The sequence below is a fragment of the Symphalangus syndactylus genome, chromosome 19 (assembly GCF_028878055.3).
Source record: "Symphalangus syndactylus isolate Jambi chromosome 19, NHGRI_mSymSyn1-v2.1_pri, whole genome shotgun sequence".
NCBI lineage: Eukaryota > Metazoa > Chordata > Mammalia > Primates > Hylobatidae > Symphalangus > Symphalangus syndactylus.
The window spans coordinates 29,388,033-29,397,211 of record NC_072434.2 but is presented as its reverse complement, the minus strand read 5'-3'; positions in this window follow the sequence as shown (position 1 = coordinate 29,397,211).

Here is a 9,179-nt window from a genome sequence, read left to right as displayed (position 1 = left end):
GGTCTCCCTGGGGAAGGACGGGAGAAATATTAACAGTATAAATTGTCAGTAGCATAGTGGGGTCCTTCCTCAAGTGGACCTGAACCCCCTTCATTCAAGGGGTTCTGGGTCTGTAAACTGGTTCATGTCTGAAAATTGATTGAGAGGCTGTGATTCTCTATTTTTATAATTCAAATTAATCTTTTGTCCACTACATCTGAAAGTTTTCTGCTTATACAAATTAAGTAAGAATGCAGTACCCAGCACTTTGGGAGGCCAAGACAGGCAGATCACGAGGTCAGGAGATCGAGACCATCCTGGCTAACACTGCGAAACCTTGTCACTACTAAAAATATAAAAAAATTAGCTGGGTGTGGTGGCGGGTGCCTGTAGCCCCAGCTGCTCAGGAGGCTGAGGTAGGAGAATGTTGTGGGGGAGGCAGAGCTTGCAGTGAGCCGAGATAGCGCCACTGCACTCCAGCCAGGGTGACAGAGCAAGACTCCGTCAAGAAAGGAAGGAAGGAAGAAAGGAAGGAAGGAAGGAAGGCAGGCAAGCAAGCAGTAGGCTCTTTTAGGAACACTGTGATTACTTAGCCAATGCTAGAGCTCTATACTAAGACTATTTTGATTGCTGCTCTGCCTCTGCTGTTCATTAAGTAACTACGCCCACCTTGCTTTCGATGGTTGAGTGCCGCCACTTGGCCTCTGCCACCTTGGGATCCAATTATTTTCATTTCATTAAAATTTTATAGCTGAGTGACTGCGGTTCCCACCGTCAGATCTGGCATACAGAGAAGAGCAATCACAGAGCTCTTCAAAGATGCAGTTGCTCCCCTCTCAATCGATTTCACAAAATATTGGTGAAGGGTATGTCTTCTGGACCCTCCCAGCAGGGATGAGTAGGTCTAAAATGACTAATCCACCCTATCATCTCAACCTCCTTAAGCCTTTGGATTTCTTCCTCTACATTAAACCAAGGGAGGTCAGGCATTTTTAGCTCACTCACAGTGGGCTATCTTTTGATCCATGTTTCATCTAACCAAACAGGTAAACTATTAGCATATTTTTTAAACTCCCCGAACTGCAACATTAAATACCTAATCCCTGCTCAGTGGGCCCCTATCAATAAATTCAGCCTGATCCAATTTATGGATCCACCATTATCCCACACCCTTAATATCCATTCCCATGCCTGTTCTCCAAATTTCTGCTTATATAAATTAGAAAACTCAAGTAGTTTTTTTGGAGTGTAGTGCACCTCCTCATGGATCACACTCTGAACCTCACCTCTAGGGGCCTGCAGGGATTTGAGTCTAGTTATAGGTCTAGAAGCAATAAGGGGTTGTTGGGGGTGGGTCCTGAGGAGAATCAACATTGTTTTGCCTGGCAACTACCTCAAGGGAGGCCATCACTGTTGCCTCAGGTGGTGCATGGTTAATCTCCATGTTACCACCACTGGGAGTTTGGAGGCTGTTTCCTCTGGCAAAAAAGTCTCATCAGAATTTAGGAGCCCAGTGACCACAGCCTTATCGGGTCCTCCCACACATACCCATTTCAAGTTGTAGGGTCCCATTCTTTGCCAAACAATGCACTCGTTTTAACAGTAGATACCTGGTGAGGCTGTGCATGAACCTTTCATTGCAGGTCAGCCACTCACATAAAAGCTTGTGTCTGATTTTCCACAATTTCAGCTCCTTCCCTACAAGAGATAAGACTCTCACTCAGGGCAATCTTAGAAAATTTGAGGCTCAGTATGTGCCTCTGATGCTAGGAGTTAGAATCCCTGAGTTCATTGTTTTTTTCATCACTTTGTCCAGTGATCTTAGGAGCAACCAACCAACTTCATTATATTCCTTGGCTCTCCACATATGGTCAAAGGTATTATATATAAACTCACTAAACTCCTTATATTTCATAAGCAGTGAGTCTGGAGTATTTAATGCATTTATTTCACATAACTCTCTAAACAGTTCATGGTGAAAGACTATCTGTGTTCTCCATATTATTAGAAGTAGAGTCCTTAGCATTTTGGGGTCTAAGCAGATTAAGCGGCCAACTCCAGAAACCCCAAAACCAAATAAAGAAATTCATCCTTAAAATTCTGTTCCTGTAGAATCACTCCTGGTACCAAAATCTGTATTAGTCAGGGTCCTCTCAAGGGACAGGACTAATAGGGTAGATGTATATATGAAGGGGACTTTATTAAGGAGTATCAACTCACATGATCACAAGGTGAGGCCCTACAAAAGGCCGTCTGCAAGCTGAGAAGCAAGGAAGCCAGTCTGAGTCCAAAACCTCAAAAGGAGGGCTCAGTCCAAGACCCAAAACCTCAGAAGATAGTGCAGCCTTCGGTCTCTGGTCGAAGGCCCGAGGACCCGTGGCAAACCACTGGTGTAAGTCCAAGAGTCCAAAAACTGAAGAACTTGATGTCCGATGTTTGAGGGCAGAAAGCATCCAGCATGGGACAAAGATGAAGTTCAGCAGACTCAGCAAGTCTGCTCCTTCCAACTTCTTCTGCCTGCTTTTTTTTTTTTTTTAGCTATGCTGGCAGCTGATTAGATGGTGCTCACCCAGATTGAGGGTGGGTCTGCCTCTCCCAGTCCAATGACTCAAATGTTAATATCCTATACCAACATTCTCACAGACACATCCAGGAACAATACTTTTTGCATCCCTTGATCCAATCAAGTTGACACTCAATATTAACCATCACAACTTATGATGTTGAGTATGTAATCATTTGCTTGTTTGTCATGTGTATATCTTTTTTGGTGAGGTGTCTGATGAGACCTCTTGCATGTTTTTAATGGGGTTGTTTCCTTTCATAATGTTGTTTTTAAGGGTTCTTTGCATATTTTGGATAACAGTCCTTTATCAGGTATGTGCTTCGCAAATATATTCTCCCAGTTTGTAATTTGTCTTCTCATTCTCTTGACAGGCGACTTTCAGACAGCATACATTTTAAATATTACTAGAGTTGAATTTATTAATTCTTTCTTTCATGGATCATGACTTTGGTTTTATAACTAGAAAAGTCACTGGCAAATCCAGGATCATCTAGATTACCCTTTACGTTATCTTCTAGAATTTTTTTTTTTTTTTGAGACAGGGTCTCTCTCTGTCACCCAGGCTGGAGTGCCACAACATGATCTTGGCTTGCTGTAGCCTCTGCCTCTCAGGTTCAAGTGATTCTCGTGCCTCAACCTCCTGAGTTGCTGGGATTACAGGCATGCACCACCACACCTGGCTAATTTTTGTATTTTTAGTAGAGAGGGGGTTTCACAGTGTTGCCCAGGCTGGTCTGAAACTCCTGACCTCAAGTGATCTGCCTGCCTCAGTCTGTCAAAGTGCAGGGATTACAGGTGTAAGCCACCATGCCCAGCTAGTTTTTTTTTTTAAGGGACAGGGTCTTGCTCTGTTGTTGAGGTTGGAGTGCAGCGGTGTGATCATAGCTCATGGCAGCCTTGACCTCCTGGGCTCAAGCAATCCTGCTGCCTCAGCCTCTCAAGTAGCTAGGACTACAGCACGCACAACCACACCTAGGTACATTCTTTTTCCTTTCTTTTGTAGAGATTGGGTCCCACTATGTTGTGCAGGCTGGTATCCAACTTCTGGCCTCAAGCCATCCTCTGGCTTTGGCCTTCCAAAGTGCTGAGATTACAGGTGTGAGCCACTGCACCTATAATTCATCTTAATTTTTGCAAAGGGCGTAAGGTCTGTGTCCAAATTCATTTTGGAGATATGTCTATTCAGTTGTTCCAAAACCATTTGTTGAAAAGATTATCTTTGCTTATTGTATTGCCTTTGTTCCTCTGTCAAAGAGCAGTTAATTCTATTTATGTGGGTCTATTGCTGGACTCTCTATTATGTTCCACTGATTGATTTTTATATATATATTCTTTCACCAATATCATACTGTCTTGATTATTGCAGCATTATAGTATGTCTTAAAGTAAGGTACTGCTAGTCCTCTGACTATTCTTTTCCTTCGATATCTTGTTAGCTACTCTGGGGTCTTTTGTCTTTCCATAGAAACTTTAGAATCAGTTTGTTGATATCCACAGAATTATCTACTCTGGGGTCTTTTGTCTTTCCACAGAAACTTTTGAATCAGTTTGTTGATATCCACAGAATTAACTGGTTGGGATTTTTATTGGGATTTCATTGAATCTATAAAGTTGGGAAGAATTGACAGCTTGACAATATTGAGTCTTCCTATCCATGAAGATAGAATATTACTCCATTTATTTGGTCCTTTGTTGATTTCAGGCCTTTAAAATATATATTAGAGACCAGGTGCCGTGGTTCAGGCCTGTAATCCCAGCACTTTGGTAGGCCAAGGAAGGCAGATTGCTTGAGCCCAGGAGTTTGAGACCAGCCTGGCCAACAAAGTAAAACCCATCTCTACTAAAAATACAAAAATTAGCTGGGCATCGTGGTGCACGCCTGTAGTCCCAGCTACTCAGGAGGCTGAGGCAGGAGAATTACTTAAAAGTGGGAGGCAGAGGTTGCAGTTAGCCAAGATCGTGGCACTGCCCTCCAGCCTGGGCAACAGAGTGAGATTCTGTCTCAAAAAAAAAGTATATATATATATGTATTTGTTTATATGTATACAATGTGTCATGATTAAATTAAGCAGGCCGGGCGCGGTGGCTCACGCTTGTAATCCCAGCACTTTGGGAGGCCGAGGCGGGCGGATCACGAGGTCAGGAGATCGAGACCACGGTGAAACCCCGTCTCTACTAAAAATACAAAAAAACTAGCCGGGCGTAGTGGCGGGCGCCTGTAGTCCCAGCTACTCGGAGAGGCTGAGGCAGGAGAATGGCGTGAACCCGGGAGGCGGAGCTTGCAGTGAGCCGAGAGGGCGCCACTGCACTCCAGCCTGGGCGACAGAGTGAGACTCCGTCTCAAAAAAAAAAAAAAAAAAAAAAAAAATAAATTAAGCTAATTAACATATCCATCACCTTGAATACCTATCATTTTTTGGTGAGACATTTGAAATTTACTCTTATTTTGAAATATATAATATATTATTATTGACTATGGTCACCCTGCTGTGCAATAGATCTCAAAAGCTATTCCTCTTGTCTTTCTGAAGCTATTTCTCCTGACTTTCTTTTTTTTATGTCATTTGACTAACTACTCCCCATTCCCTCCTTCCCCATCCTGCAGTCTCCATTAACAATTCTCTGTTAATCAGTCTCTGTTCATCAATTCTCTATTAAACAGTCTCTGTTAATCATTCTAACAGGTATGAGGTAATATCTCCTTGTAATTTTAATTTGTATTTTCCTAATGATTAGTTATTCTGAGCATTTTTTCATATACCTATTGGCCATTCTTCTTTTAAGAAATGTCTTCTCAGGTCTATTGCTCATTTTTAAATTGTGTTATTTGTTTTCTTGCTATTGAATTGTTGGAGTTCCTTATATATTTTGGATAGTAACCCCTTATCAGGTGTATGGTTTGCAAATATTTTCTTTCATTCTATGGGTTGTCTTTTCACTTTGCTAATTGTTTTGATTGCTCTGCATAATCCTTTTAGTTTGATTCCATCTGATTTGTCTATTTTTGCTTTTATTGACTGTGCTTTTGGGATCATATCCAAAAAATCATTACCCGGATCAGTACAGTGGACCTTTCCCCCTGTGTTTTCTTCTAAGACTTTTACAGCTTCAGATCTTATATTTAAGTATTTAATCCACTTTGACTTGAATTTTGTATACTGTGTAAGGTAAGAGTCTAATTTCATTTTTCTGCATGTGGACATTCAGTTTTCCCAACACTATTTATTGAAGAGACTGTTCTTTCTCCATTGCGTGTTCTTGGCATCTTTGTAAAAAAATCAATTGACCATAAATGCAGCATGGGAGAAAGATGAAGGCCAGAAGACTCAGCAAGTCTGCTCTTTCCAACTTCTGCCTGCTTTTCTCTAGCTGTACTGGCAGCTGATTAGCTGGGTTTATTTCTGAGTTTTCTATCTATTCCATTGGTCTGTGTGTCTGTTTTTGTGCCAGCACCGTGCTTCTTTGGTTACAATCATTCCATAATATGTTTTGAAGTCAGGGAGTGCGATGCTGCCGTCTTTGTTCATTTTGCTTAAGTTGTTTTGGCTATTGTATCAGTCCGTTCTCACCCCGCTATAAAGAACTACCTGAGACTGAGTAATTTATGAAGAAGAGGCTTAATTAACTCACAGTTCTGCACGCTTACTAGGAAGCATGACTAGGAGGCCTCAGGAACTTACAATCATGACAGAAGGCGACGGGGAAGCATGCACATCTTCACAGTCATGGAGCAAGAGAAAGAATGGAGGGGGGAGTGCCACACTTCCACACACCCTCTGAAGCAACAGCCCAACCTTGGCCCCTTTTAGCCACCGCTGGGCTGGAGCTGCTGGGATACAGGGCAACAAGTCCTGAGGCTGCACAGAACAGCAGCTGGGGGCGCTAGGCCCAGCCCATGACACCATTTTTCGCTCCTATGCCTCAGGGCCTGTGATGGGAGAGGCTGCTGTGAAGATCTCCGACATGCCCTGGAGACATTTTCCCCATTGGCTTTTCATTGCTTATGCAAATTTCTGCAGCTGGTTTGTATTAGCCAAGTATTTTTTTTTTTTTTTTGGAGACGGAGTCTCGCTCTGTCGCCCAGGCTGGAGTGCAGTGGGGCGATCTCGGCTCACTGCAAGCTCCGCCTCCCAGGTTCACGCCATTCTCCTGCCTCAGCCTCTCGGAGTAGCTGGGACTACAGGCGCCCGCCACCACGCCAGGCTAATTTTTTGTATTTTTTTTTAGTAGAGACAGGGTTTCACCGTGGTCTCGATCTCCTGACCTCGTGATCCGCCCGCCTCGGCCTCCCAAAGTGCTGGGATTACAAGCATGAGCCACCCCGTACAATGTCAAAAAGGAATAGTGAGAGGGGACATCCTTGCTTTTTTCCGATCTTAGTGGGAAAGCTTCTAATTCTCACCATTAAGTGTGATGTTAGCTGTAGATTTTTTGCAGATTTTTTTTTTATTAAGTTGAGAAAGTTTCTTCTCTTCAAGTTTGCAGAGTTTTTAATCATAAATAGGTGCTGGACTTTGTCAAATGCTTTTTCTGCATTTATTGATATGATCATTGGTTTTTCTCTTTCAGCCTGCTGATGTGATAGATTTATTATTATTATCTGAGATAGGGTCTTTCTCTGTCATCCAGCCTTGAGTGGAGTGGCATGATCATGGTTCACTGCAATGTTGACCTCTTGGAGTCAAGTGATTCTCCTACCTTAGCCTCCTGAGTAGCTGGGACCACAGGCCTATGCCACCGTGCCCAGATAATTTTTTTTTTCTTGGAGACAAAGTCTCACTATGTTGCTCAGGCTGGTCTTAAACTCCTGGGCTCAAGAGATTCTCTGGCCTTGGCCTCCCAAAGTGCTGGGATTATAGGTGTGAGCCACTGAGACTGACCAGATAGGTGATGTTAATTGATTTTTGAATGTTGAACCAGGCTTGCATGCTTGGAATAAATTTGACTTGATCATGGTGTATAAATTTCATTCTAATTGTTTGTTGCTAGTATATAGAAATACATTTGATTCTTGTCTGCTGATCTTGTGTATTGATCCTGTAAACGTGCTAATCTATCAGTTCTAGTAACTTTTAAAAGAGTCCATTGGATTTTCTATGTAGAGAATTATGTCAGTACTGGTGAGTACTCAGCTGAAGACTTGAGTGAGATGTATTATCTTAGATCTTCAGAGCTCTCTTTCTATTCCTCTCTCCCCTTTATGGTACTGTACTAGCTGTGTTAGCCTCCCATGCTCCCAACTCTGTCTTAAATCAGGGGCATTAACGAGCCCCATCTGGGTCCCTGAATTCTAAACCATGACCTGGAAATGCTCTTTAGGTATAAGGTCATAGAGCTCACCTCATTTCTTACTCGTCCCTCAGGATCACTGTCTTTCATTACCTGACATCTAATGTCTTGAAAATAATTGTTTCATGTATTTTGTCTGTTTTTTTAAAGGAAGCACTATATTTTGTGTATGTGGTGTAAGTTATTCAATTATTCTCCTATTGATGGGTATTTAGGTTGTTTCTTTTTTTTTACGTTAGGAGTGAGATGTCTTGAATGTCCTTCAAATATTATCTAAATTGCACTGAACTTTGCCCAAACAATGAATACTTATTGTGATACTTACAATTATATAAAACATAGGAAAATTGAGTGCCTAACATATACCAGAACTGTATTAAGCAATGTATATAATTCCATTGAGAATTCTTATTTAAAGGTAAGATGTTGAAAATAATTACAGCATAAAGTTAAAGAATGAGAATTCATAGTCACACTCAGCTTATTCTAAGTCCTAAAAAGAATTAGACATTCTGGTTAAATGACATTTTTGGACACCTGAAAGGTAAAATATTGAGCTAAAATGCAATGTGATCTCAACCTAATTATATGAAAATCCTGAAAACCATATTATATATTTTCTAACTTTAAGGAATAACATTAAATAATTTAACATCTTGATAATTCCAAAACATCCTTATAAATATAAACATTTATATTCTGATGTAGATGTGGAACGTTGAGATGAATCAGTATTGGCAAATGCCTTTAGGGTTATAGAAGTAGAATGATCATGTGTTTTAGCTGACTAAATGGTGGAATGATTATTTTCTTCCTAGTAACCTCATAGTGAATGTTTTAACTTTAGCTCTATATCAGTTATCAGAGTCTGTGTGTTCAGAGTGTTTTATATTCATGTGACTTTATTCCTTTGGATTATTAGTTCCTGGAGGGCAGGGACACTGTGTTCTTTATGTTTTTAAACCCCAAAGCACGTGGATAAGTATTGGATATGATTAATTAAATCAGGCACTCAAAGGACTCAGAAGGGTAAGAAATGTCAAACCCCTCTTGGATAAGTTGGGATATAATTAAATACATAATTTTAAGAACAATATTGAAAATACCAACAGTCCAATATTAGAGCAAGAGAAACAGTCTACATCTTAATTGAAAATTTCTCTCTGTACATGTGGGGAGTGTAGTGATGTGTATGTACATGGACCTGCAAGAATGCAAACAGAGAGACAGAAATGAATAAAGTAGAAAAAGGAATCTTTCCAGTAATGCTAAGGATGAAGGATAAGTTTTACCTTTTGGAAAAGGAAGAGGAAAAAAGCTTCTTTATGTTTCAGAAGAAAGAGGA